Source organism: Balaenoptera physalus, assembly GCF_965194825.1.
Source record: "Balaenoptera physalus genome assembly, chromosome: 5".
Lineage (NCBI taxonomy): Eukaryota > Metazoa > Chordata > Mammalia > Artiodactyla > Balaenopteridae > Balaenoptera > Balaenoptera physalus.
Genome location: NC_138884.1, coordinates 89,045,915 through 89,071,986, shown reverse-complemented (window position 1 = coordinate 89,071,986; position 26,072 = coordinate 89,045,915). Strand labels below are relative to the sequence as shown.

General features: G+C 38.5%; 2 protein-coding genes across 14 annotated transcripts in view; one reads left to right on the top strand and one right to left on the bottom strand.

Moving 5' to 3' along the window:
- Positions 1 to 7,992, bottom strand: part of ARAP2 (ArfGAP with RhoGAP domain, ankyrin repeat and PH domain 2) — a 206,873-nt gene extending 198,881 nt beyond the window's left edge. For 4 of the 10 annotated variants that reach the window (XM_082464520.1, XM_082464521.1, XM_082464515.1 and 1 more), the window contains exon 1: positions 7,611 to 7,989. The gene's annotated coding sequence lies outside the window, so the exon portion shown is untranslated. Of the gene's footprint in view, positions 1 to 2,871; positions 3,042 to 7,610 lie in introns of all 10 variants that reach the window. The other 6 variants (XM_082464516.1, XM_082464518.1, XM_082464519.1 and 3 more) reach the window with 6 other exon arrangements.
- Positions 7,993 to 16,334: 8,342 nt separating this feature from the next.
- Positions 16,335 to 26,072, top strand: part of DTHD1 (death domain containing 1) — a 109,273-nt gene continuing 99,535 nt past the window's right edge. For all 4 annotated transcript variants that reach the window (XM_082464552.1, XM_082464551.1, XM_082464550.1 and 1 more), the window contains exon 1: positions 16,335 to 26,072. This exon is cut by the window's right edge. The gene's annotated coding sequence lies outside the window, so the exon portion shown is untranslated.

The window sequence follows — 26,072 nt, the reverse complement described above, 5'->3', positions numbered from 1 at the left end:
AAAATAGAACTAGCATATGATCCAGCAATTCCACTCCTGGGTATATATCAGAAAAAAACTAAAACACTAATTTGAAAAGATACATGCACCCCAATGTTCACAGCAGCATTATTTACAATAGCCAAGATAAGTAAGCAAGCTAAGTGTCCATCAACAGATGATGAACAAAGAAGATGTGATACATATACACACGGAATACAATGGAATGTTGTTCGGCCATAAAAAAGAATGAAATTCTGTTATTTGCCACAATGTGGATGGACCTAGAGATATTATGCTTAGTGAAATAAGACAGAGAAAGACAAATACTCTATGTTATCACTTATATTTGGAATCTAAAAAATGAATGTAACAAAACAGAAACAGATTCACAGATATAGAGAACAAACTAGTGGTGAGGAGAGGGAAGCAAGGAGGGGCAAGATAGGGGTTGGAGATTAAGAAATACAAATATATATGTATAAAATAAGCAACAAGGATATATTAAACAGCATAGCCAGTAGATTGTAATAACTTTAAATGGAGTATAATCTATAAAATATTGAACCACTATGTTGTACAACTGAAACCAATATTGTAAATCCATTATATTTCAATAAAAATAATTTATGTGTTGGGATAGCCCTCCCCCTCCAAGTGCCTCAAGTATGAAAAACCACCACAGTAAACCACTCCCCACTACCCATCCCCCCACCCATTACCAGTATAACTTTGTCATATTCCCTAGTTGAACTAGGAAAGAAAATAACTGAAAACCTTGGGTCACTCTAGTAAACCATAAAGTCATTAAGTATTCAGTGCTGACAACTTTTGGAATCACCTTTGCCTGATTTTAATATCTTATGGGAGGTAAAAAGTAGCATGGTACAACTGAATTCACTCTTAAGTTTAATCCATTTTTTTAAAATGGCACACCATTTTAAAATCATAAACATAACCTTACAGTATTTAGAAGCCTGCAAATATGTCAAAATAATGGCTTAACAATCATAGGATCCCAGGACTGAAAGGAACCTTAGAAGATGTGTACCAAATAAAAGAAATTAAGCTGCCACATGAGTAGTAAAACTTTTCAGTGTCATCAGTACAAGTCTTACACATTCTAAAAACAAGGGAAGTTTATTGTATTCCAGAACGGTGGTCCCCAATTGAGGGGAACTATCTCCTAAGGGGAAATCAAGAAATGTGTAAGAAATTTCTTTTGCTGGTCATAATGACTGAGTGGCACCAGTAGATAAGAAAGATGACTTAGGACATCCTACAATGATACCTAAGGTAGAAACCTCAGGTACAATTTTTACTCATCCAAATCTTTACAGCTAATCAGCTATCCCTAAAGGATACCTGGCACTATAGATAATTAAAAGAAGTGTCCCTGACTTCAAGTTACTAACGTGGAGAAACAGCTAATCTCTTAAAAACTTAGGGCGCTCCATATAAATAATACACTGAGCTAGTTAGTTCAGGCTACAGGTCTTACAGAATTCCACCTTTGTTTCAGTACAGAATATAGTCACGAGAAATAGGTATCGCTGTATTTGCATATCAAGCAAACTCACTGTTTAACACCAAGATGTTAACTCCACATATTCATAAAGACAAATCGTTCCACCTTGTTCCCTACAACCATGCAGAAGAGGAAGTGGTATTGAGAAAGCACCCTTGTTGTTGTATTACTCCATCCTACAGTACAGAGCAGATTACAAAAGGTCAGAGGTCAAGAATCCTATTGTTCTAGTCTGAGTACTTTCACCTCAGAAGCTGTAAACTTGGTCATTTAGTATGCCTCTCCCCTACCATCGGTCACCTACCTTAGCCTGTGGCAACACTACCCCCATTTAACCCCTTACAGGAAACCCAGTTCCGTCAACCTGGCCATCTCTCTGAACTGTGGTCACCCACAGGCTCTGACCTTCACTGCCCCATGTTCTCTACCTTAAGCATTCTCTTTCCCATTCATCAAAACACATCCTTCGTCTTTCATTCTCCCTCAGACTTACATTGCTAATAGTAATAGCCAATATCTGTGGAGTGTTTACGAACCATCTGTATAGGATCTCATTCAATCCTCACAGCTGCCTTGAAAGACCCATGCCCAAAGCCACACAGAAGATAAACAGCGGAGAAATTCCAGAATTCTAAGAGTCGGACTCCACAATCTGTGCTGTTAACTGTGATGCCTCCTAAAAGCTACGCAATTGATTTCACAGTAGAGGGATGTTGAGGAGGTCATATTTTCCCTCTCATTTGACTGTCTAGTTATGCATAAGGACTTAGAGTCACTAGGGAAATGCTACTGAAATATACCATGCCTTGCAAACTAAGTTGTATATACCTTTGCAGCTGTGAGTATATGTGTCCATGTAAGTGGGTAAATATGGACGCCTACAAGTCACTTACAGTTAATTCTTATTCAGGCCATAGTACACAAAGCACAATGCTCTAGAGTCAGGCTGCCTGCAATTCCAACCCTGTCTTTCCCAGTTGTTTACTGTGTCCCTGGAGTTACTTAACTTCCCTGAAGCTCAGTTTCCTTGTCTGTAAAATGAAGACAACATGTCTGATAGGATTTCTGTTAGAATTAAACAAGTAAAATATATAAAGTATATAGAACAGTACCTGACATGAATTATAAGTGTGCAAAAAATGTTGGCTGATTATTAACTCATACACTGTATACAATATTGCACTTGGTCATACATGGTGTGACTGGCATTCTTCTGCCAGCCTAATAAAACTGCATTCCTTTCAATTAGCACTGTAAATTATTCTTCTAATAAACCTACAAAGCACTTCACACGGCAGTAAACATAGTTTTATTAATTTAGTAAAATATAGATGTGGTTATAGTAGCGAGAATGATGATTTTACCTGAAGACTTTTGACTTGGGACACAGCACAGTGATGACCAGTGATCCCAGCTCTGCCATGTGACGCTTGCATGAACTTGGGAAAGTTCCTTTATTTTTCTGAGTCCCACTGTTGTCACTGTTGTCATCTGGAAGCAGTGATCTGTAAGCAATAATGCCTACCCCACAGGACTGTTTTGAGGATGAAATGAGTAAATATGCATAAAGGTCTTAGTGCCTGGCAAGCAATACGCATGTAATTATTGGCTGCTAGATGAAGAATAACTGAGGTCTGAGCTGAAAATAGCTAGGCTCCAGGCAGAAGCATTCTATAGTTTGGATCAGGGAGAAAAGACTAAGTCATGTCTGGATTACTTTTTTCTGGGCAATCTGAAAGACAACTCTTTCAAAATCTAGAACTTAATATCCATTTCCACATCCAGTGAAGGCCAGTAGTCATCATTCCTTTACTTACTATGAGAAGTTATTACTAGCATAAGTAGTACCTGGGTTTAGGTGTTTTCAGTAACATCCTACTAGTTACGTGGCTTGAAAATCTTCTCAGCTTCAGTAAGTCTTTTCTCTTTCAAACTGTCCTTCCAGATTTTAAGTTAATTGCCTAATGCTTGAGACTTACTTTCAATTCTAATTCAGAGACCTTTAATGTGGGCCCATTAATTCTTGGTCAAGAATCTTCCTGAGTTCCTACAAGAGCAGGAGTGGGGATAATGAAAAGTCATAATAAGCCAAAGCCGGCACCACTGTAGAGGACTCCTACCTGGGTGCCCCTAAAACCTGGGCAGCTGCCTCTGCCTGGTGCCAGCCCCCTCCTACGCCCCCTACAGTTTAGCCACATCTGTTTCCTGACAGCTGAAAGGAAAATCGGACCCTTTAGAATTCTTGATATGAGCACGGTACATACATATTCTTCAGGATTCTGTTCTATTTCATGCTACACTGAACACAGCTTTAACGTTTAATTGGCTGAGATAAAAACTAGCATGATATTATACTTCAATAAAACGATTATAAAATGTATACTTATGATATATGCACTTTTATATATATCAATTTTACAATTTTAGTACAAATGTACACTCCACTATTTCTCTGAATTTGAGTCACATTTTTTTGACTAACAACCAGATGTTTCAAAATAGCCTACTGTGAATGGTTTCCTCTCTTAGCATTTATAAATAGCACCCTGACCTCTTTTCCGACTGAATTTGAGGGCTTACTCCTATTGGTTCTGTAATTATCAAAGTCTCTTTTTCTTAGGTAGAGGGTATCTCAGCAAATGTCTCTCACCTTATTGACTCATTTATTTACATTTATTCATTCAATAAATATTTAAGGAACGCTAACTACTCTCTCCAAAATAACAGGGGGAAATATTTGCAGTTCAAGATAACACCTATTATCTCATTTGAGAACAGTGCTAACTCCTATAAAGAAAGTGAAAATGCAATGTATTCTCTCCAAGAGTTTAAAATCTAAAGGGATAGATTAGACATGGCTGTAAGCAAGGGAAAATGGCATGCATATGATCAGTTCTTTACTAGTCAGTAAGTGCCAGTAAAGGAGGAACACCAAAATTGAAAGACTCGAATGTACTGAATAAAAGCACTTAAAGAATAATGATGAGCAAACCCAAGTTTTGTGACCTTGACTTACACATGGTTTATATTTTAAGTATTGTTTTATGTTTAATTACATACAGAAGTAGCACCACCATCTTTCAAGAATGCCAAGGAACTCCAAAAATCTCAAATCAACTCCATGAATATAAGTGAAATATGCAGCAATTCACAACTCTGAGGATGGAGTGATCAGTGAAGGAGCTCTGGAGGGGAATTTCAAGATGTATGGGAAGAAATGTAGCAGGTGGAGACAGCAATATCTCAAGTAGAAGGAATGACACAAAGGGTGCCATGAGGGAGCTGTCTTCAGGCAATCAAGGAGACGAGAATAGCTGGGAAGGACCTAGAGTTCAACAGGTAATGAAAGGTGATGACAGAAAAGGAAGCTGGAGGTGGCCATGGATGGGCTTAAATATTGTGAACTTCATCAAGATACTGTGCAAGTGTGTTGGCAACTACTTTCACCACGACCATCCCCAGGAGCCCGTCACCTGATAATCAGCATGGAGACCACACTTCTCTTCTACCTTTCCCTGATCATCTTTCCAACTCCAAACTGATGAAACCATTCTCTCCTCTTCCTAAAGCTATGTAATGCAACCAAAAGTCCTTTTTTGTTATCCTACATTTTTTGCATCCTACTTTTATCTTCTTTGTTCCTTCCTGAGTATTCCCTCACCTACTCATTCACCTTGTACACAAATAGCATAACATAGAAAAATAATTCTCCCCACCTCTTCACTAGTAGTTTTTACCCCTGAAGCTGCTCAAAATGATAACTCCAATCCATGTCCGAACTCCTTTGTTCCCTCTATAACATGGGTAAGGAAGTAAGTTTGTTCTGAGTCAAAACTGTAACAAAATTTCACAGGTCAAATTTCTAATTAGAAAGGATCATGAAAAGAGAATACCATGGACCACTATTTCAATTAAGGAAATAGTGAGCAAAAGGTTTAGCTATAATATGTATTTAATCTGGCCAATACTTTAAAAAACCTAAAATGATAAACTACAGTGGTCTAGGACTTCACAGAAAAGATTGAGAAGACATCTCATAGCCTCTAGTCTCTCATCAATCACATTTGGTCAAAGATAAGAAATATTTCCAACATTAATAAGACATTCTTTACCTAACTAATATTTTACAGAAAATTCCCAAAATCCCCTCAGTTTAGAAAGTCCAAAAATTGGATTCAATGAATGAGTCAACAAACAAGGGGAAAAAAACCCCAAAACACTTGTTAAAAGAAAACATTAGAAGAACCACTTGTTAAAAGCAATGGTTGTCATTTATAAGTAGCATTTTTATAGCATCTTTCATCAAACTTTCTCAAAGTTGCAAGGAGGTGGGATAGAAAGAAACAAAGCAAAAAGAAATAACTTCTCAAATATCATGAAGTTTACAACCCAGAGTCCTAAGTGAGTTTTTAAAACGTCATAGTCTTATGGCGCTAATGTAAGAGGTTCCAAGAAAACTGCAATTCATTATAATCTTTGTCCTATACTTAATCACAGTAAGTAGTTGATTTGAAAAGTACTCACTGAATATCTATGAGCCTCAAACACTGCTAGAAAGTTGTAGTGATGCTAGATGATTAAGAATTTGTTTTTAGAAGCAGATTCACAGATAATATAGAGAACAAACTAGTGGTTACCAGTGGGGAGAGGGACAGGGGAAAGGGTAATACAGGAGTAGGTGGGGGGAAAAAAGGGCTATTATGGGATTATATGAAATCATGTGTGTGAATCTTTTGAACACTGTGAAGCACTATAGAATTCAAAGAATCTTTCATTCAAAAAAAAATTTAATATTCAAGAGACTCAGGAAAAATACATATATATATATATGTGTGTGTGTGTTTTTAAATGTACCATCCGTTTCTCCTTTCAGGGACAATGCATATAAAATCTGACAGGCTTACAGAGGAAGGAAAAAATACAAACACACACATGACCAGATAAATAAGTTTTAACAAGTCACTTGACTTCCCCTCTAGGTACATTTTAATTTAAATAAATCTTTTAGTACTGACAAATCAAGTCTATATAAAACACTCTTGGTGTCAAGACCCACCTTAAGTGTGTATGTGTTAAATATCTGTTTGAAAAGGAGCCAGGGAGATATTTCCACTTTAGGCTCTAGCCTAGTTCCATGACCCATTTTACTTTTTTCTTTCTTTTTTAAACATAGTTAAACAGTGGAATGCCATGAGGATTTTCCCCTCAGTATTTCTCTTGTAAGGGCATAAAAGTCACAACTAAGAGTTCAAAAATATTTTTCTTTTTTTTTTCCCCCCTTAAAAAAGTTAGCTTCCTTTTTAAAACAGCCATAACTTCATCTTCCAATTATTTATGGGCAATGTTCCATAGACTCGTCTGGGTGTAGAGTGCTTAAGTGCGGGGGGAAATCAATACTGAGCTTGTAAGTACAATATTGTTATTGGTAATCACAGTGACATCCGATTAAACGTACTTTTAAAAATAGCTTACTTTTCAGTACGCTTTTTTTTTTTTAACCAAAAGAGTATATTCCACTGAGCAGCCTACTTCAAGGACAAGCTTGCAAAAAAGAAAAAAAAAGTTGCTGTCACCATACAAACTTGCGACAGCCTAAAATGTCACTATTCCACACAAACTAGCTTCTAACTTGCCTGTAATTATCAAAGGTTATAGTTCACAATATGATTTCACGAAGCCTTCCCCAGAATCAAAATTGCTCCAGATCGCCGCAAGGAGGTGAGGGAAACAAGCGAGGATGAATTTACTTTACTTAATGAGATGGGCACCCATTCTCCCAGGAGACTCTGTCTCCACAAGTAAACGAGATCAATCTGGTAAACTCACTGTCTACAGCTCTCGAGTATAAGGTTGGGTTCAGGCAAGTGGAGGACAAATGATTGTAATTAAAGTTAATTAACAGGCCTGCCGTCTCAAAGTGTAGAACAAGAAGGGTGCGGCGGAGCACGGAGATCCGAGCAAACTCATTATCTCTACCGAGAAAATGGTACCTGAAACTCAAGAAAGGGCAGCTCCTTTTCGAGGAAGGGGTCTAGTTGTCTAACCGGATTGTCACCCTCCCGAGTCAACTCCCATTAGCAAGCGGAGTTTTTGTGTCACTTACCCACTTCTGGTTTCCTTTTAGACGCCCACATGCGGGAGCGAAATCCAAGGGGCAGAAACCGGAGCCGAACACTTGGCGCTCTGGAAATTTACCCGGAAAGGTGCCGGAAAGCCCCGGCTCAGCCCGAGACGGTCCTCCCGCCCCGGTCGCGGCCCCGCCGACCAGCCCACCGCGGCCCTTGGGACTCGCCCTGCGCGCGGGCAGCGGACCTGGGAGGCGCGACGAAGCGCCGGCTTCTCTCCCGGCCGGTTCGATCGGCCCTCACCAGTCTGCCCCAGGCGCGGGGCCTCCTCCTTCCCGGTCCCCGCCAGCTGCCTGCACGGCGTCTGCTTCCAGGAGGCGGCCGCGCGGGCGGCGCTGTCACTCCCGCCGGCACGCCGCGGCCGCCGCACCTGGAGGCGGGGAGCGCGAACCTGCGCGCAGCTCCGGAAGCGCCGCGCCCGCCGCCCGCGCCCTGCCCAGGTGCTTCGGCGCCGCGCCTCGGCCGCTTCCTCCCGGCCAGCGGGGGCGGGGAGAGGCGCCTGGCGTGGGGGCAGCGGGGCTCAGTGATCCGGGCAGCCGAGCCGGCCTCCCGGGTTCCACAGCATAGTTGGGTGGCTGACTCAGTCCGCCGCGACTTGGCCGCGCCTGGCACTCTCGCCACCTGGCGCACCTCGGCCCCGAGGCTCCCGGCGGGGTTGGACAAGCTGCGAGGACACGTCCCGGAGCCCAAAGCGGCGAGGTCATGACCCTCCTGGAACGGAGATGCCCGTGACCCTACCCTGGCTCCGGCCAGCCGGCCAGTTGGTTGGTCGGTACGCACTGATGGGTGGGTTGTCAAATGGGCGGAACCTCACCACCACTGGTTATTCGTATTACTCTACTAAGTACTTTCCAGGTTGCCTCAGCGTTTCCCAAACTTAAGACTCATCTAGGGCGCTAATTTTCCCAGGCTGCTTCTGCGTAAAGTTGCATTCGATGGACCCGGGAATCTATTTACCAAGCCCCGTGCTGATTAGGCTGAATGCATATGTCGGATCCTCCTTCACGTTGTCTCTGTGAGGAGGGGATTAATATTCCCATATTCTAGTTGAGGAGTCTGCGGGGCAGAACAACTTGCCCAAGCAGACAGAGCTTTAAGGGGTGGAGGTGATTTTCCATTTAGATCTGAACTAACACAGCCTCCTCATTGATTTTTTAAATTCCCCTTTCTTGTCTCCACGCCCCCCCCCCCCACCGCCCCACCTCCGAGGGAAGGGATAACCTTGCCCTAGTCCTTCTGGCACCTGAGATTGTTAGATCCGGGAAAGACATTTCCCCTTGGACTTGGACCTTGACACTCTGCCCTTGGAAGTAAAAATAAGACAGCAAGAAAATACGGGAATCCAAAAAGAAAATCCCTTGTGCGCCCGGAATACCTAAGTGTCCATAAAATCCACTTGTCTGCCGGTGAGTTCAAGAGCCAGCTCCTTATTTTTTAGTTAACATCTTTTTACAGGCTGTGCCTGAAATTCTCTCCCTTAAAAGATGAAATGTCCTTATCTTTCCCCTAGACCTGTTGATAGAAGTAAAGCAATTAGGGAAAGCGCTGAGCTTATTATGAAAATGAAATAATTGGTGAAGCCCGAAGTGTGAGAGGCTTCCCAGGAGCCCAGGCCCTTGGGAGGCCTCATCTTCACCAAAACACCTGCCCATCAAAAAGCACCCTCCTGCCCCCGGGGAGACTCCGAGACAGCTGTGGCAAGCATGCTCCAGAGACACCAAATCTCCAGTTTCTTTTGAACTAAATACTTTATAGCAAGCCCTAGTTCCACCAGGAAAGTTTTCTTGACATTTTCCAAACCTCGAGAATTGTCTTTTTTTTTTTTAAATTCCTGTAGAATTTTATTTTTGTGGCTCTTTCTTGACTTCATGTTAAGTCCATACTCTGTGTTTTTTTTTATTTTTTTCCTCTCCCTCGGAGTTCTCACATACTTGTCATTTATTTTTATCTTTGTAAGCCATCTTAAATCCTTTTCTGAACAAGGTGGGTTATAAATAAACGAAAATTCTTACATCAGTTATGGTATGTCTCAGAACGTCAAGCATCGTTACTTGAATGCTGCTGAGTCCTCAAGTTACTTCTCTTGGTAGATTTTATAAAATAACTGAGAATTTGTGCCTCTTTGCAGCAATATCTTAGTCCCTTGATTATTATTGTGTCATTTATTGTTTGAAAATTCTATTGAACATTTACTTTTTAATAGTTTGAAAATACAGTGGTTAGCAAATACAACACGACCCCTAGATTTACAGTCTTCTCTGAGGGGAAATAAAGTTAAGCACTGTTAAGGCACACCAATGATTTAATAATAGCTCCGGGAAGTGAAAGAAAAACAATGCTCCCTCATTGAAAGTACTCATTGGTTATAAGATGTATGCTGATCTTAAGAACCTTCATATATGAAGGAAAATAAAAGATGTCTGAGGCACTAATCATACCAGGTTCTAGCCAAACACCTAAGATATATGTTGTACAACAACTCCATGAGTTGGAATTCTTTTTCCAGTTTTATAAACATAGGCTTAATTGAGACTTAAAGAGATTAAATAGTAAATAGTGGATAAATTGAACACATCTAGGCTGTATTCGTAGGCTATACATTATTTATTTAGCAGCCCTCAGAGTGAGGCATTCAGGGAGAAAAGGAGGCAGGAAAAACATCTTTATAAGAATTGATGTGTGGAAATCTGTTTACTGCCAAGGCCATTGGAGTATATAGTCCCAGTTAATTTCCACCTATTTATTTATTCCAGATATGTATTTGGAACATATATTTTTATTTCTGGATTTATTCCAAAATGACCCACTCCAACCCTTATTTCCTCCATTTTTAGTGAGAGAGCACTGATAGCTCTGTCCTTGTCAAATTATGTCTTTGCTCCGCCCATCTCTCCTACGCAGAATGCACTCTGCTTCTGAAAGAGGCAATTTGAGTGGAAACCATCCTCCTCTCCTCCCCTCTCCGTCCTTTTCCTCCTTCCCTTTTCCTTACATCATCAAGGTGAACACCCATAGAGCATTTATGTGCCAGTTGCTATTCCCAGCAATTTACTTGTAAAAGCTCATATAATAATCTCAGCAGCTCCTTGAAAAGATAGAGTTATTATCCCCACTATGAGAAACTTAGGAAAAAGATGTTGCATGATTTACACCAAATATTCCATAAGACAGAGAGAATTCCAACCCAGTCTTCTCCAGGAACCATCCTCTGCACTTGATTGCCTATTAGGGAAAGCACACAGTGCTGGAATTGCAAAGGCCTGTGCTCAAAACGAAGCCTGATCAGTGCAGGCTGTGGCATTTTGAGCAAATTCAACTTATCTGAGCCTCAAGTTCTCCATCTGTAAGCTGGGAATAATAATACCTGTGAGAATTTAATGTGATTACATATCTAAGGCACCTAGAAAATAGTCTCTCAATACATCTAATTCTATTCTCTTTTGTCGAATTATTCTTCAAAACTAGGTTCAAATCCCACCTCCCTCTCAAGCCTTTCCAAATCTCTGACACCCAGAATTATTACAGAACAGAATTTAAAGTAATCCCTCCAGTTTTCTATAAAGGAAAATCCAATATTACTTTTGCCAAACATAAAATTTTAGGAATGTAGATAAAATAGGCATATGTCTACTTATAATAGACTTATAGTTCATCATTTTAGATAAACTATTCATAAAAGTAAAATTATATATCAATGTGTAAATACTGCCTTTTCCATGCATATTTTATAAAATAATTTTATTCAAATTTTAACTTGCAACTTTGACATCAATGACTTCATCATTGGAGCCTCACTTTGAATCACAGGTGTTTTGTTTTGTTTTCAGAGTATATTATTTTCACTTCTGTCTAAATTTTTGAAGGCACCTAATTTTCTGAAACCTTTTATGATTCTGTCATTGGGAATTTTATTACAAACCACAAGTTCCTGCTTGCTTTATATGAAGAAGTTGTTTTTTTCTCATTCATCCCAAATATGTACACTAACGATTCACCAATTTTTTAAATGGTTTTTAAAAGGATGCTTGCAATAACATGGTACACTTAAAATTGTGAGGCCACACCCCATAAATAATTGCTTAATCAGTTTTAAATATCTTCATCTCCTTTTAATCAATTTCATCAGATGGCTTCTGTATGTATCCTAAACTAGCATTGATTGAGGATGATTTAGGCTACACTCCCCACTCCCACAGTTCTGTAGTTTGCAGTTCAGATTGATGTACAATAATTACAGGCAGGTAGAGATCCTATGATACATAGGTTCTATGTTCCAGGCATTGTTACACTCTATGAACTCAATTCTCTCAACAGGGTTGACAGGTAGATACTATCATTATCTCTTTTTTTAGCCAGTGAGGAAACCAAGACACAGAAAGATTATTCCATCTAAGAACTCACAAGTAGTAAATAAGGAAGAAAGGATTTGAACTCAGCTAAGGTAGATTCAAAGCCTATGCCTTACGCATTCTGCTATGATGCCTCAGAGAGGACTTTTAAAGTTTTGACCATAAGGACCTTTTTTTCTGATGCCTAATTTTGGGGGGAAAATGATGTACAGTATATTCAGGCACATACAACACTCTCTCTTGGATTTTCCCATTACCCTTTCTTTTTACTGCTATTGGAGCACTTTGTCAGTGGGCTTTGCATTATGGATATTGAGACATTTTTCTCATTACTAAATATTTGTATAACTGAAGTACTATTACCTCTATTATAGTATTCTTGTCAGTCTGCCTTGCATTATGGATACCTGGAATCTTATATTTGAATTATCTGAAGTACTTACCATAAGGCCTTAGATAAATGCTTGTTTTATTAAACCGAAATGCTATATATTCATTAGGTTGACTCTTTTCAGTACTTTGTTACAAGTTTTAAGAGTTGCTTTGAAAGTTTTTTTTTAACTCTTTCTCACCACAAGGGAATAGCTTAGTGGATATCTACTGTAAGGTAGACAAAAGAGCAGTGTAAAATATTCAATCAATTCAACTATTGACTACAAGTTGATGGTATTATGGAAATAATTTATTTTAAAATATAAGTTTTTCAGAAACCACTAATAATATCAAGAGAAAAGTGAACATAAATTTTCCTATGAAACTAATATTTCAGAAACTCATTTAGGCTCTAGAGAGTAGAGTGTTTCATTGATACAGATACACATATTTTAACACTTTACTACTTCTGAAATGGAAATTCGTCTTAAAATGAATTGCTGTTGACCAGGCAGCAGTCATAGCATAGTTGTCATTGCCTACACGTTCATGAACTTGATCATAGATGTTTATGTTGTCAACACTTCATTGAAGTTACTCGCACTGACAGTGCTACACATGTTGAGTTTGTCATTTGAAATGTCTTCAAAAAGATTATACTAGATTTCTTTGCAGAAAGGCAAAGAAACAGGGCTGTGTAAGATTTGATAAAAATCTATGTCTAAATAATTCTCAAAGAGCATTTTCATATGTATACATAATAAAAATTCTAAATGAGTAGTGTTAGATCATAGTTTAATAGTGAATTTTTTTTCTCATAGTATAGAAAATAATCATGTATCCAAAAGTAGATTGCATTTCAGAGTTGCGAACACCCAGTACTTTCTACCTCTGCTAACATAAAAATCTAATTTTATTTTTATATGGAAAAAAGTTTCTTAAGGAAAAATCAGTGTTAAGAGAAGTCCAGAAATCCTAACTATCACTCCGTGGATTTGCACATGAAATACATCAGCTGAGCGTAACATCATTGCTTTCACTTTGTTGTGTCAATTTTTCTCAAATATTTCTAAAATTGAGTTGACTAAATACATCACAAAATTCCATTTCTTTCTACTATAGCTTGAAAATACTGTATCGTTTCATTTTTTTCCTTTGTGCTATAAATGCTGCCCTTAAAATAAATAAATAATATAAATAAGATAATTAACCTTGAGAGTTCTTCTGACATCAAGGAAAAAAGAAGTGGGGAGGGATTCAGAGAAGCAAAGTAGAGAGGTAGAAGTACACAAGCAACAGCTAGAAATAGATCCCTTATAAAATAATGAAATTAAACTGTTACAAGACCAATTTGAAAAGCACAGACTAATATTCATGTAAAAGGTAAATGAAAAACAAGAAAAGGATTGATAAAACCTCACCACAAGACAACTACCATAAAAGCAGAGGTCACAAACTAGCTGCCCACGGGCAGCATGAAGTCTGAGTATCTTTCTGACTACATAGAGTTTAGCAATTTTTAATTAGTTTCTCAAATTTAGAAGGTTTTACATTAAAATATGGATTTTCAGCTTCTTTTGAAAAATCAGAATGTCTGATAACACTGAATTCACATCCCACAAAGCAAGTGTGAACAGATTGGAAAACTGACTGCCATTTTTGGACAGGAATACACTCTCTAATTTGTTATAGTCTCTCCTCACCCTAGTTCTGCTTGTTTAAAACTTAGGAGCTGTAGAAGTTGCGACTATGGGATATTACCTGAAATCATGACCAGTGAAAGACAAGCTATATGAGCGACCCTCGGAGGCAAGCTTATGGATTTCTGAAGTGGAAGTCTTAGAAATACAGAGCCCAGATCAAAAGTCAATAACCCACACATCAAGAATGTTTTATCAGCAAAAGCAGTAACAGGTGTGATCATCAGAATAGCTAGCATCTACTGAGTTCTTAAAATAAGTTAAATAACATGTTAAACACCCTGCAACTATTATTCATTCAACAAATTTTTCCATTTATTATAAGATGTGATGAGTCACAGAGATGCAGAGATAAAGTAGACCTACTTCACTATCTTTTTGGAGGTTATATGATAGCAGAGGCAGATATTACCCAAAGAATCATACAAATATATATAGTATAATGTATGTATACATATATATTTATAAAATATAGTACAGTACACTACATGTGTAGTATACATATACATAGATATATATATTACATATCCTACTAGTATATCTACACATTTATATACTGTATTTATATATTTACATGTGTATACAATTTATACATGTATGGTTTTCTTTAAACCATATGAATTTGCTGATATGTGTCTGTATTTAACTTCAGAAATGGTCATTGCCTATGGGTCAAATTAATACATTTTAACTGAGAAGGCAGGCACTGCTTTTCCCCTATTCCCAGTCTTTCCTTCTTGTGTAGTGAGTTTCTAACCCTCTTAGTTCCCTACCTCCACCCACATACACACCCTGCCCTGCGATAGTGTCGTGACTTATTTATTTGGTGTTTTTGGAAGGGGGAAATGGCCACATGAGCCCTGCTCTTTCATTCCCTCTTTCTCACAGGGAGCCAGAATTCTGTGTTGCTCTTCCAAGCTGTAAAACCTGTGGGAGGTTTGAATGTATCCACAGCTTCCAGAGCCTGGCATGTTGTCAAAAGCTAAGAAGAGTAATGTTTGATTCCTTCTCTGCCTGATTTCTGTCTATCTTTCCATTCATTTCAAACAAAGGACCCCAACATTTGTGGTTTTAGGAACGAATGAGATTCTATGCAAGAGAATAATAAGGGGAAGGAATGGTTTTGTATGTTAAATCAGAAGATTCTTCTTTACAAGTGACGTTTAAACTGAGAAGTACAGGCTGAGTGGGAGTGAGCTTGTGTGCTGTGTGTGTGAGTGGGAGGACAGAGGTGTGTTCTAGGCAAAGAAGAACATTTGTAAAACCTCGGAGTTAGCAAAAATCAGGAATTTTTGAGGAACTGAAAGAGGGTCTTTCAGCTAGACAGTGAAGAAAGAACAAGATGAAGTTGAAGGAACAGGCAGGTACATTATGTACAACTGTATAGGCCACATCTAGATTTGGGGATTTTATCAGAAGGGTGATTGGAAGTCATCAAAGGGATTGAAGCAGGAGAGAATGTAATCATTTCCTTATCTTACATAATCTTCAAAATAACCCCTTGATGGAATGTATTATTATTATGCTCTTACGTCAGCTGTATAAACTAAGATGCAGAGAGCTTAAGTTGCAAATGTATTATATGATAGCTAGCACATTTACATGATTCCAGGGACCATGCTTTTTTTTTTTTTTTTTCCTAATGCAGCCTCCCCATGTTTAGAGAACTGCCTTGTTCAGAACCATGGTAGAGGGATGACGTGAAGAGCCAACTCTCCTGAAGAGATGAAAACAATGCTTCGTAAGAAAAGCCAAAGTGAAAAAAGAGTCTTTTCAGTAAAACAGACTTCTAACAGGGACCATCCTTTTAATCACTCTTCTATTCCACCTATCCAACAGAAGTACACAGTCTAATCTGTAGAGATTTCAAGGGTATATGTCTATTTGTAGACTGCAACTTACAAATAATAGATATGACTCAGTCACAGCTTTCTGAGGGATTTACAAAAATTATTTGATACTTGTTATTTGATATCTCTGTGTTTAGGGACAATAAAATGGACAATCAAGTCAATTCATCCTTCTCGTTTCTACAGTAGAATCCTAATGTTAGGGAAAAATTAAGTTTTTAACTATGAGGTGCCTCTTTTGTGTTATATAAACAAATTTAATAATTTCCCCCAAACCAGGTAATTAAAAATAGATTGGCTGAAGGGGAACAGAGGTTAAAAATGTCCCAGCCCTTCATAAAAAAGTGTTGGTAGATTTGAGAATGAAGCTGCTAACCACTTTACTCTCTCTGTCTCTAACAGTGCCAGACATGGACACATGAGTTAAAAGTTCTTTCACCATTGACCTCATGTGCAGTTTGTACATTGCTTACTAAAACTTCCGTGCCATCCATGTCTGTTGTTCTTACTTTAGAAAACAAAGATCCATATATCCTGTTTATCTGTCTGAAAAGGTAGTGTTCTCAGTTTCTTTAAAACACATTTTTAGAAAAGATATCTATCTGCCATTTGATCATTTTCTATGTGTGAAATATGACATACCATCTCACTTATGCTCCACAGCAGGTGCACAGACCTTCAAAGACACAGCTCTCAAGTTTGCATTTCCTTCACTCCACATGGTTTCTGTAGCATCCTGTGTAATGGTTTTATATTTTTTCCTGTGGAAACACTCATACCCACACTACTGCAACTTCAGCCTGGTTTAGCAATCAGAATACATTGTGTCTATCCAGTACATTTTGCAAGCATATAAAGGAGACTGTGGCAGTCATGCTTGAATAAACTTTGCTTTCTTTCACTTGTAAAGGAACTACTGCTCATGCATTCATTCAGCCATGAATGCTTGGCTTTTTCATTACAGTTACTAGGACACTATAAAAGGAAGGTTTCTTGGTTTTTTATTCATCTTCAGAAAAACAAGAAAATAAAACAGCACTGGATGCAGTCACTTGCCTTGGGTAGGGACAAGTTTTTGCCCTGGGTAGGGACAACTTTTTACTAAAGTAATATTAAAAAAAAGACACCAAGTTAATTCACTAGATTAGCTTCATAAGTGCAGAGTGTACTTTTAAGTAAAAAAACAAAACATTTATACAATCCTCAGATAGGTAAATATTTTATCGAACCCGATGAATTCAACAGGGAACACTAAATACAAAGAACTTTAGTCTTTCTTCCACTGTCCCTTTCAAACTGTGCTTTTGGACTTACTCTACTCCTGCCCCTGAATGAAATATGAAAATCCTTAGATTTTATTAACTGTGTCAATGACAAGAACAGTCTAGTGTATGTAATAAAAAAGTCCAGTCTCATCTAACATAACAGACTAATTCCAGTATTATTCATTCAATACAAAACGTACTGTCCTTGGTCAACACTCCCTTTCCCACAAGTTTGCTTCATGTTTGGAAGCCTTCCTTGGGGTGGTGGATAGGACCAGAAGGGTAGACTTTTTTTCCTCACTTCACTAGCTGCTGCATCAGACCCCTCAAGGTTCACATCAATGGGAAAAGGAGATGGAGAGGAAGGGTTATCTCTTAAATGATAGGTGCAGCTGTAATTTTCTGGCTCTCTCTCTCTCTCTCTCCCAGCTCTCGCCAACTCTGTCCCCACTTCACCCCTTGCCCCTCAACCACTGCTGGAGTCTGGACTCTACCTGCTGCTCCTGAGATGTTGGAAATTCTTCCTCTCAGCCAATGGCTTTTGACACCCTCTCCTCAGTCCCTTTTGGGTAACTAAATTTCTCTCTTTCAAAAGACTGAGTATCTACCTCAAACTTCTCTCAGACGCTCCACAGCCTTCAGCAAGGTTCATAGACAGCTGACATTTACTGCAGATGTGTGGACTGTTGTCCTACCTTCTTCAAAGCTGAAACTCAAACTACGTTATGTACTACAACTAACATGACGAGAATAGTGGATAAGAGCCTATGGCCAAGTATATCATTTGGTAGAACAAATGACAAAAGGAACATGCTACTACATCAACAAGGCTGGGGTCTTGCATTTTTGCAGGAGTGTATGCATGTGAGCATGTGTGGGTGGTCATATTTATTAAATATTACCTGTATGTATTAATATTGGGGTCATATTTATCAACCCACAGGCAAGCTCAGTATAAAAACCCTCTCAATCCTTACACCAACTCTATGAATTAGATTCCACTATTAGCCCTCATTTTATAGATGAGGTACTTAGGGGTTTAAGAGTTTAAGTAACTTACTCAAAGTCACACACTTTGAAAAAGTTACAGCTGGAGTGCAAGCTTAGTACCACTGTCAGATGTATAGGCCTAGCTCACTGTAATTACTACATTGGGCCACCTCCCCTTGGGCCTAGAGTATTATTAAGTAATGACTGGAACTAGGCTATTAAAATGGATTCTTGCATCTTTAGCCAAAGGTTTGCCCAGATAACAGACTTTAACAGCAGCTTTCATCTTTGTGTTATTGATGGAACTCTTTCACTGAGTGAAGTGTGTCTTGGGTACAGGCCTGTACAAGACTGTAATCATCCCATTAAACAATACAAAACAATAACAACCCAAGTCTTCAAAGTAGTCTACCCACTCCCTCACACACCTTCTTGCATATTGTATCAATAATACAGCCAACAATGTCCTGATTCAAATTTCTTCTGACTGTTAATGAAATTTGTAGTTTATTTAGTTTTAATATCTAGGATGCATGCATTTCGAATCCTAGTTTTCAGGTTCCTCGTGGCAACTTTGAACATTGAAGAGAATCTGAATACTCATGATAACTTGTGAGGAAAAAAATGGGTTCAGTCAATAAAATTACCAGGCAGGTCATCCACAAGCCACATTAGTAACATGATGAATTCAGAGCAAGTGGATAAGCCCTGAAGAAAATTAAGGTTCTTGGCTATTAGGCCTAGAGGGACCTCAGTGGCAAGATTCAGCAGAGAAAGAGAAAGCTTAAGTCGGGCCTGAGGACAGGCCCTAGAAATAGTCAATATTTTAATGCGTAGTGTCTAAAGCGGTTAAAGGAGGAAGGTATAGGGGCAAGAAAGCATTTGACTAATGATTTAATCTGATGGGATGGTTATGCCAACAGAGAACCCATTCAGCTCTCCAAGGCCCTGCTTAAGTCAATCACAGAATTAACATTTCCAGACTAGGGTTTCATAAAAGGTCTATGTAATGCTTTATGAAAACAAGAGCTACTTTACCAAGTAAGTTTGGAAAATGCTTCAATCAATGCTCTCTCCTAGAGATTTATGACACACGTTTATCATATTAAAGTCTTCACGGGACTCCTGCAGAAAAGAAACCTGCTTAACCGTGTTTAACTTAGCATTTCCTAAATTTATTGGATCAGGAAAACATCCTTTTGTGTAACACCTTTAGTTTTTGGACCCACTTTCAGAACTTTTAGAAAAGCTAATCCAGTGTAATTAGGGAACCCCAAGAACCCTGTATCTGATAGGTATGCTCAAAGATTACTGACTATTGCTTCTTGCAGCAAAACTATTGAGAATTTTTTGGTGGGCATGGTTTAAAGAAATAATCTTTAAAATGTCACTAGCATGCACACATTCTAGACATCTGTTCCAGGTCCATAGAATTCAAGCTGGAAAGAGGGTTGACACATTTGAATGAAAATTATAGAGCCTCCAGGACACAGGCTTCAATATAAGGTCTACCTACCTTTTAATGGAAATGAAATAAGATGTCCCTATGGATAAAGTTAAGGTTTTTACTTAAAAATCAATTCTAGAATCCCATCCAACTGACAACCAAAAAGTAATAAAGATCACTAAGTACTATACCATAGAAAAATTTAACCTAGGAAATTTGTGGATGGTAACAAATACCCATATGAGCTTCGAAAGATCTCACTGATGTGCCCTTATGACATATAACTAATTTAGTTTAACTAGTGATGTAACTTCCAAAGAAACTCTTGAAATAGTTATTTGCCAAAACTGCATATATATAACTTAATGGGTTGATGTACTGCTCTAATATACTAGCTAATATTTTTGAAGACTTACATGGATTAACTATATTAATCCTCATAGCAACCTACATTCTATAGAAGGGAAGGGAAGCTGAGGATAAGAGACTTTCAGTAATTTGCTCAAATTCATATTGGTAATAGGTAGTTGAGCTAGAATTACACACTCTATTCAATAGCCTAGTATAAGATTTTTATGTACTTGGGGTTTTATGAGTTAGGATACTTGTTTGAATGTGGTAACAAAGGCCAAAATAACAGTTACCTAAATGAGATTGAAGCTCATTCCTCTCTTAGTTTACATAAAAGTAGTTCAGAACTGGATAAAGCACTTTCCATCTTTATTAACATGTGGCATATATCTCATGGCTGAACATGGCTGCTCTAGCACTCACCATCAGATCCACATCCCAGCTAGTGGGAAGGGAAGAAGAAGAAAATGTACAATGGACTCTTTTATAGGCCAGACCTAGAAGTTGCCCATTACTTTACTCATATCCTCTGGACTAGAGCTTAATTAAATATTTACACTTAGCTCCAAGGGAGGATGAGAAATGAAATCTTTATTCTGGGCACCCATGTGATCACCTAAAATTCCAGTTGCTATTATTAAAAGAATAGGGAAGAATGCCTATTTTGGGGAAAACTAGCAGTTTTTGTCACAGAGTCATTAGCTACAGCTAGTTAATTAGAGATCCTTCAAAAATTTTGTTTTGGCTTTAGGATAGTTAATATTAGGCAATCTTTTCTGCTAGAAATTGAATAACAGGGCCAGTTGACTGGAATGGTGTGGCGTCTGAGTCAAAAAAAACCTCTTTCTTCACAAGGATGGGAGAGAGTTGATCTTTCTGTTATCATAATGGAAGATATGTCCAACTTCTTCAAAAGTATTATAAAGTCATTGAAAATTATTGTCCTATCAATCTAGAGATCAAAAATACTCACCATGTCTCTATGGTGCTGTTAAGATGTAGACTGTGTTAAAGCATAAAGGGTCAACGTTGAACTCATGCAGAAAATCCCCAAATAATACATGTCTGTCTACAAGGGTCAAGGAATAGTCACTAAGGCTAATAATAGTCTCATTTATTCCTACTGGATTAAATGGATCATAAATAAGAAAACTAAATATGAGTATGAGTAAAGTGTTATTTACCAATTAAAAGTCACATCATAAGAAATAAAGAATATTTAGCCTAACTGAATATATACGTGAAAACCATCAAGCTACCTTTGAGATTAACTTGGACACCATGTGAGAGAAAAATCTACATTAGCGCAATCCATTCCAAACTACATCAGGATACAACACATCCAAAAATTCTACAGAAATGCCTATTAAGAATCATTTTCCTTTGGAAAAAAAATCTGAGAAATCTATGGAACCACAGAGAAATTACTGCAACTATCACAAGTAAATGGATCAGTTTTTAAAGACTAATATTTTCCCACATTTTGCTTGTTTTAACTAACAAACACTAGCATATAGTGAACTTATCACTTTGACAGAAATAAGCCAGTCTTAAAAAATCCTGTTTTCATATGGCTTCCTCCTATATAGAGTTCTGATTTCTTTTAAATTTTGTATTTTCATTAACCTTTCTTTTGTTTTTTACCTTTTCAAATATTTTCCCAGGTATTCTCTTTTATTGAGAAGAGCATTGCAAATATCCACACCTTACTTTTGTTAGTACTTTTTAACTTTCAAATCCCTTTCATGTGCAATTTTCATTTACTCCTTGGAACTAATGCATATTAATGCAAAGTATAATGTTTTCTTAGAAATCTCTGAAGCTCAACACATTTCTTAATTTTCTCTTGTTTAGTGAAATCCAGGGGTTCTGATTTATGATCTTTTTCATTGATGGAAGTTCTTGTACTTAGTGCCTACAAAGCATTAAGTGTAACTACTACAATTTTTCTAGTAAGTTCTTTGGATCCACAAATACAATTTCAAGGAATGTAGGCCTTGAGTTTCCTTGAAGATAATGTACACACAGCAATATTTTTCAAAAAATAAGGGAGAAATTCATTCTTTTTAAATGTTCCAAAACTTGGGAGAAATTTTTATGTTGAATCCTAAGAATCACAGGCCATGCAAATATTTTTTACATTTGTAGCGGTGGTCCTAGATTAAAACTTAGGTATTTTCACCACTGGATTTAGGTAAATCTGGACATACCAGGAGGTTCTATGCTAGCAGTTTTGAAAAGCTTTTTGTAGCAGAAGACTCCTTTGTACAAATGAAATCTTCAGAGGAAAGGAAAATAAAACAGGTAAAACAGATGATACTCTGGTTGAAGTTGGGCAGGCATGGGGGTGGGGCCTCTTTGCCTCTGTGGGAACGTGGGTAATTCTAAGCAATTCCCTCTATCAGTGACACAGATTACCTTGCAGCTCAGCCCCATGAAATGGACTGTAAAAGTGGAAGCTATTCCCTACATGTCTAAAAGATACTGAGAGCCCAACACAAAAGTAACTTGTAATGTACATCAAAGAAAGCAGCCCTAGAGAGTGGAGGTTATATTATGATGGATATTTTTGGAGCAAGGGGTGGGCACAGTAGATTGAGGGGCAGAATGAGTAGAATGGCTTGCCATATTTGGATCTGCAGGGAGAACCTCACCTTCAATGCCTATCAGCAGGACCTAAGTTTCATAGCTTTCAAGGTCTTAGCAGTAGACATCATAAGGAACTGGGAAGAAGAAAAACACTGCAGATGCCCCAGAGTGGCTGATAGGATGTTTCTTGAGGACATTTATGACATACCTTAGAAACATTCATAAATACTTGAGGGGAAGAAAAAGGTAAGGAAGAAAATATAAGCCCCTCTTTACTTGCTAGAAGCCATGTAATAGTGATGGTAACAGAGTCCAATGAGTAAAACAGAATTCACATCAAGAGTTTCAACAAGGAAGATTTAATGCAGGGAATGATGATGTAGGCTTTGGGGGCCTTCAGAGCAAAAAGGGAACACTGGGGTGAACCTAGAGTTAATAAGGATAAGCAACTACTACCCCAAGGGCTCTGGGAACAGAAGGGAAAAGATAGAAGTTATCAGAGTAGCAGCTTAGAGGTGGGGCCTCACAGAGTGCAGGCCCAGACCTCTGATCAGGAGTCCCCCTTGGCTGGTGCTGGTTTCTCTAAGGCATGTGATGAAACTTATTTTGGAAGTGCCAAAAGGAGTGGGAATAAAGAGTCACTCTGCGGGTAGATAACTGCGGACAGACAGTGCTGAGAGAAAAAGCAAGAAAGAGGAGGGAGGTCCTCTCTGCTCTTCCTGCCCCCTCCCCCCATCCCCTGAACCAAATAGAACATCAGCTGGCACAGCTACCATACAGAAGCATATGGAAGGATACATTTGTGGCAAAACCAAAATGGACAAACAGAGCAAGCACAGAAAAGAACTGTGTACAACTATAATTATGGACCTATATTTTTTTCCCCAGGTTGGTGTAATAGCACCATTGGTGACATATTTTTTCCATATTTGATTCTCTGTTGTTCAAAATTAAAGCTGAAAAGCATAAAAGAGATAAAGTGTCTCATAAAATTACTCTCAGAAAAAAGTTTGATATAAATTATGGCAAAGCCATAATTTTTGGAAGATATTTTTTAAGATTCAATTTTATATATTGAGAGAGTAATATTAAATTAGCACCATTCAGTATCTTGAAGATGTATTTTGCAGGGAATTTTAGACACATTAGAAATTATTTAATATTAGGGGCTTGACTGGTAGATAATGCCTGCTCTTAAATTTTCTTGACTAAAATGTTATCCTCTGCTTTTTAGGACACAAAAATCTGGGATCCCAACGAGGTACATTTGTAGGTGTTCATATTTATTTAATTTTTTGGACAAAATTTTTGCCCCACAAATCACACACTGTAGGATGTTTATCTATTTAAAATATAATAATAATAACTTTTTGAATATTCACCATGTGGCAGATACTGTTAAAACACTTGGAAAACTACAAGTGAGTTACTTTAATCTCAATAACTTCTGGTCAAATTTTCTTCTTGTGTATTTGAGACAGATGGATCATGCTTGCTTTAATCCAAAACACAGGACATTGGACTCTGAAGGCTGTCCGTGTAGACCTCAATCTCTAGGCTAGGCTTAACTTGCCCATTCTTTCAATAGATGTTTATTGCACCGTTACTCTATCAGTCAGTGTTCAGGCAGGGGAGGAGAGTCACTATGGGTTCTGGGAAAAGGAATTTATTATAAGAAATAGACTTTACAATTGTGGGAGGGGCTGGGGAAGTAAAAGTCTGGAAGGGAGAGTTTAGAAGATCAGAGAAGTTAGCAAGTAGTCAGTCTGAGAAGCCAAGTACATCCCATTCCTAAATTAGAACCATAAAAGGGGATTCCATGGGGAGCTTTATGGAGAGTTGTTCTTTCTGTGGAGGACAACCAGCTCTGTGGGTCCACAGCCAAGTGTTTTGGGGTATACATGAGGTCACTGTTGATCTTCAGGGCCAGTAAGCTGCAAGGAGAACAGCTGGCAGAGCAGAGGAGAACGAAGACACGTTGGAACCCACTGATCACAGCTTCATCTGTCCATCACCTCATCTGGCTGCAGAATAACTTTCAAAGTAATGTCTGCTGCATCACTTCCAATTTTCAAACCTCTTGCAGGTCCTTCTTTTGGCTAACTCTATAGGTAGGGGGACCAGATAGGTGAGGGGATTCTGGGAAACATAGTTCTCAATTTAATGAAGATGATGTAATAATCCATCACAGCCAGTCCATGCAAGAAACTTATTAGGCAATCTTCTGTAAAATGGGAATAATAACAGGGTGTTTGTGATGGTGAAATAACATAATGCCTGTAAAGATTCTAATAGTGTCTGCCACATGGTGAATATTCAAAAAGTGATTGTTATTATTATATATTAAATAGATAAACAAAAATAGAAAGTAGGATGATTAACTCTGGTCAAGGTAAATTAAGGCCATTATATGTACATCGTTTTGGTGGCCATGAGATCTCCAAGGTCCTTTGGATCTCTGACTACTGAGAGTATAACTAACTAATGGACCCAGCTGCTAAGCTTTGCTGAATTCTCGTAGGGCCACGCCTTCCCACTGGCCTCCAGCCAGTCACTGGGTGTGGCAGCAATACTAAGGCAGGTCTGCTCCTGGGAGACCAGAAATTCCTCTCACAGTAGAGACTCTGGCTCAAGACCTACCAGATGACGATGATGAACTTTCTTTAGAACTGCAAGGCCCATCTAGAATCAATACTTCTCTCTTCTCTCCCTCCCTCCCTCCCTCCCATCCTTTCTTCCTTCCTTCCTTTCTTCTTCACCCAAGGTCACACCAAGCCTCTCCCAGCTCCCTCCCCTTTTCTCTCATTGGAAGTTCCCCTGAATACATTTCTAGCATGTTTAATCTGGTATTGGTATTTGCTTCTTGGAGGACATGGAGTAACATGAGTGCAAAAGAAAAAGGTCAGTACCCTAAGAAAATAAGATCTAGCACCAGAAAGTGAAAAAAAGGAAAAATTAATAAACAGATGATTAATTTAGAAAAGCTGACCTTCATAATTTTATTACACCACCAAAAAAAAAAAAAAAAAAAAAGCTGCCTGGGTATTAATTCTAGACTTCCTTGTTTGCAGAGTTTCAAGATAAAAGTTGTTTTGTTTTGTTTTTTTTTACACTGAGTTTATGAAGTTCATATACCATGCCCTCCCTCACAGAAGCCAGGCTGTGATGCGGAGCCCTCTAATTAGAAGGGGAAAGTTCTCTTTTCCTGAGACCACACTGATGAAGGCTCAGAGGAGCCACTCCCATTTCATATCTCCCTACCTTCTTGTTCACACCCACTGGGCTTTTGGCTGCAATGAAGCTATCGCTCGGAGAGTATCCTGTGAAGGGTATCAGCCTTTCCCAGGTCCCAGGAATCCAAGTAGGTAGTGAGACATTTGCTCCTGCTGTTTACAATGTAGCATTGAATGGACAGGCATCTATTCTAGTCCAAAGCACAGCTGATATAACATTTGAATAAAACTGTAGGGGATGTTAAAAGATAAACTGAGGCATATTAAAAATTTTAAGAGTTTACGTGGGCAAAA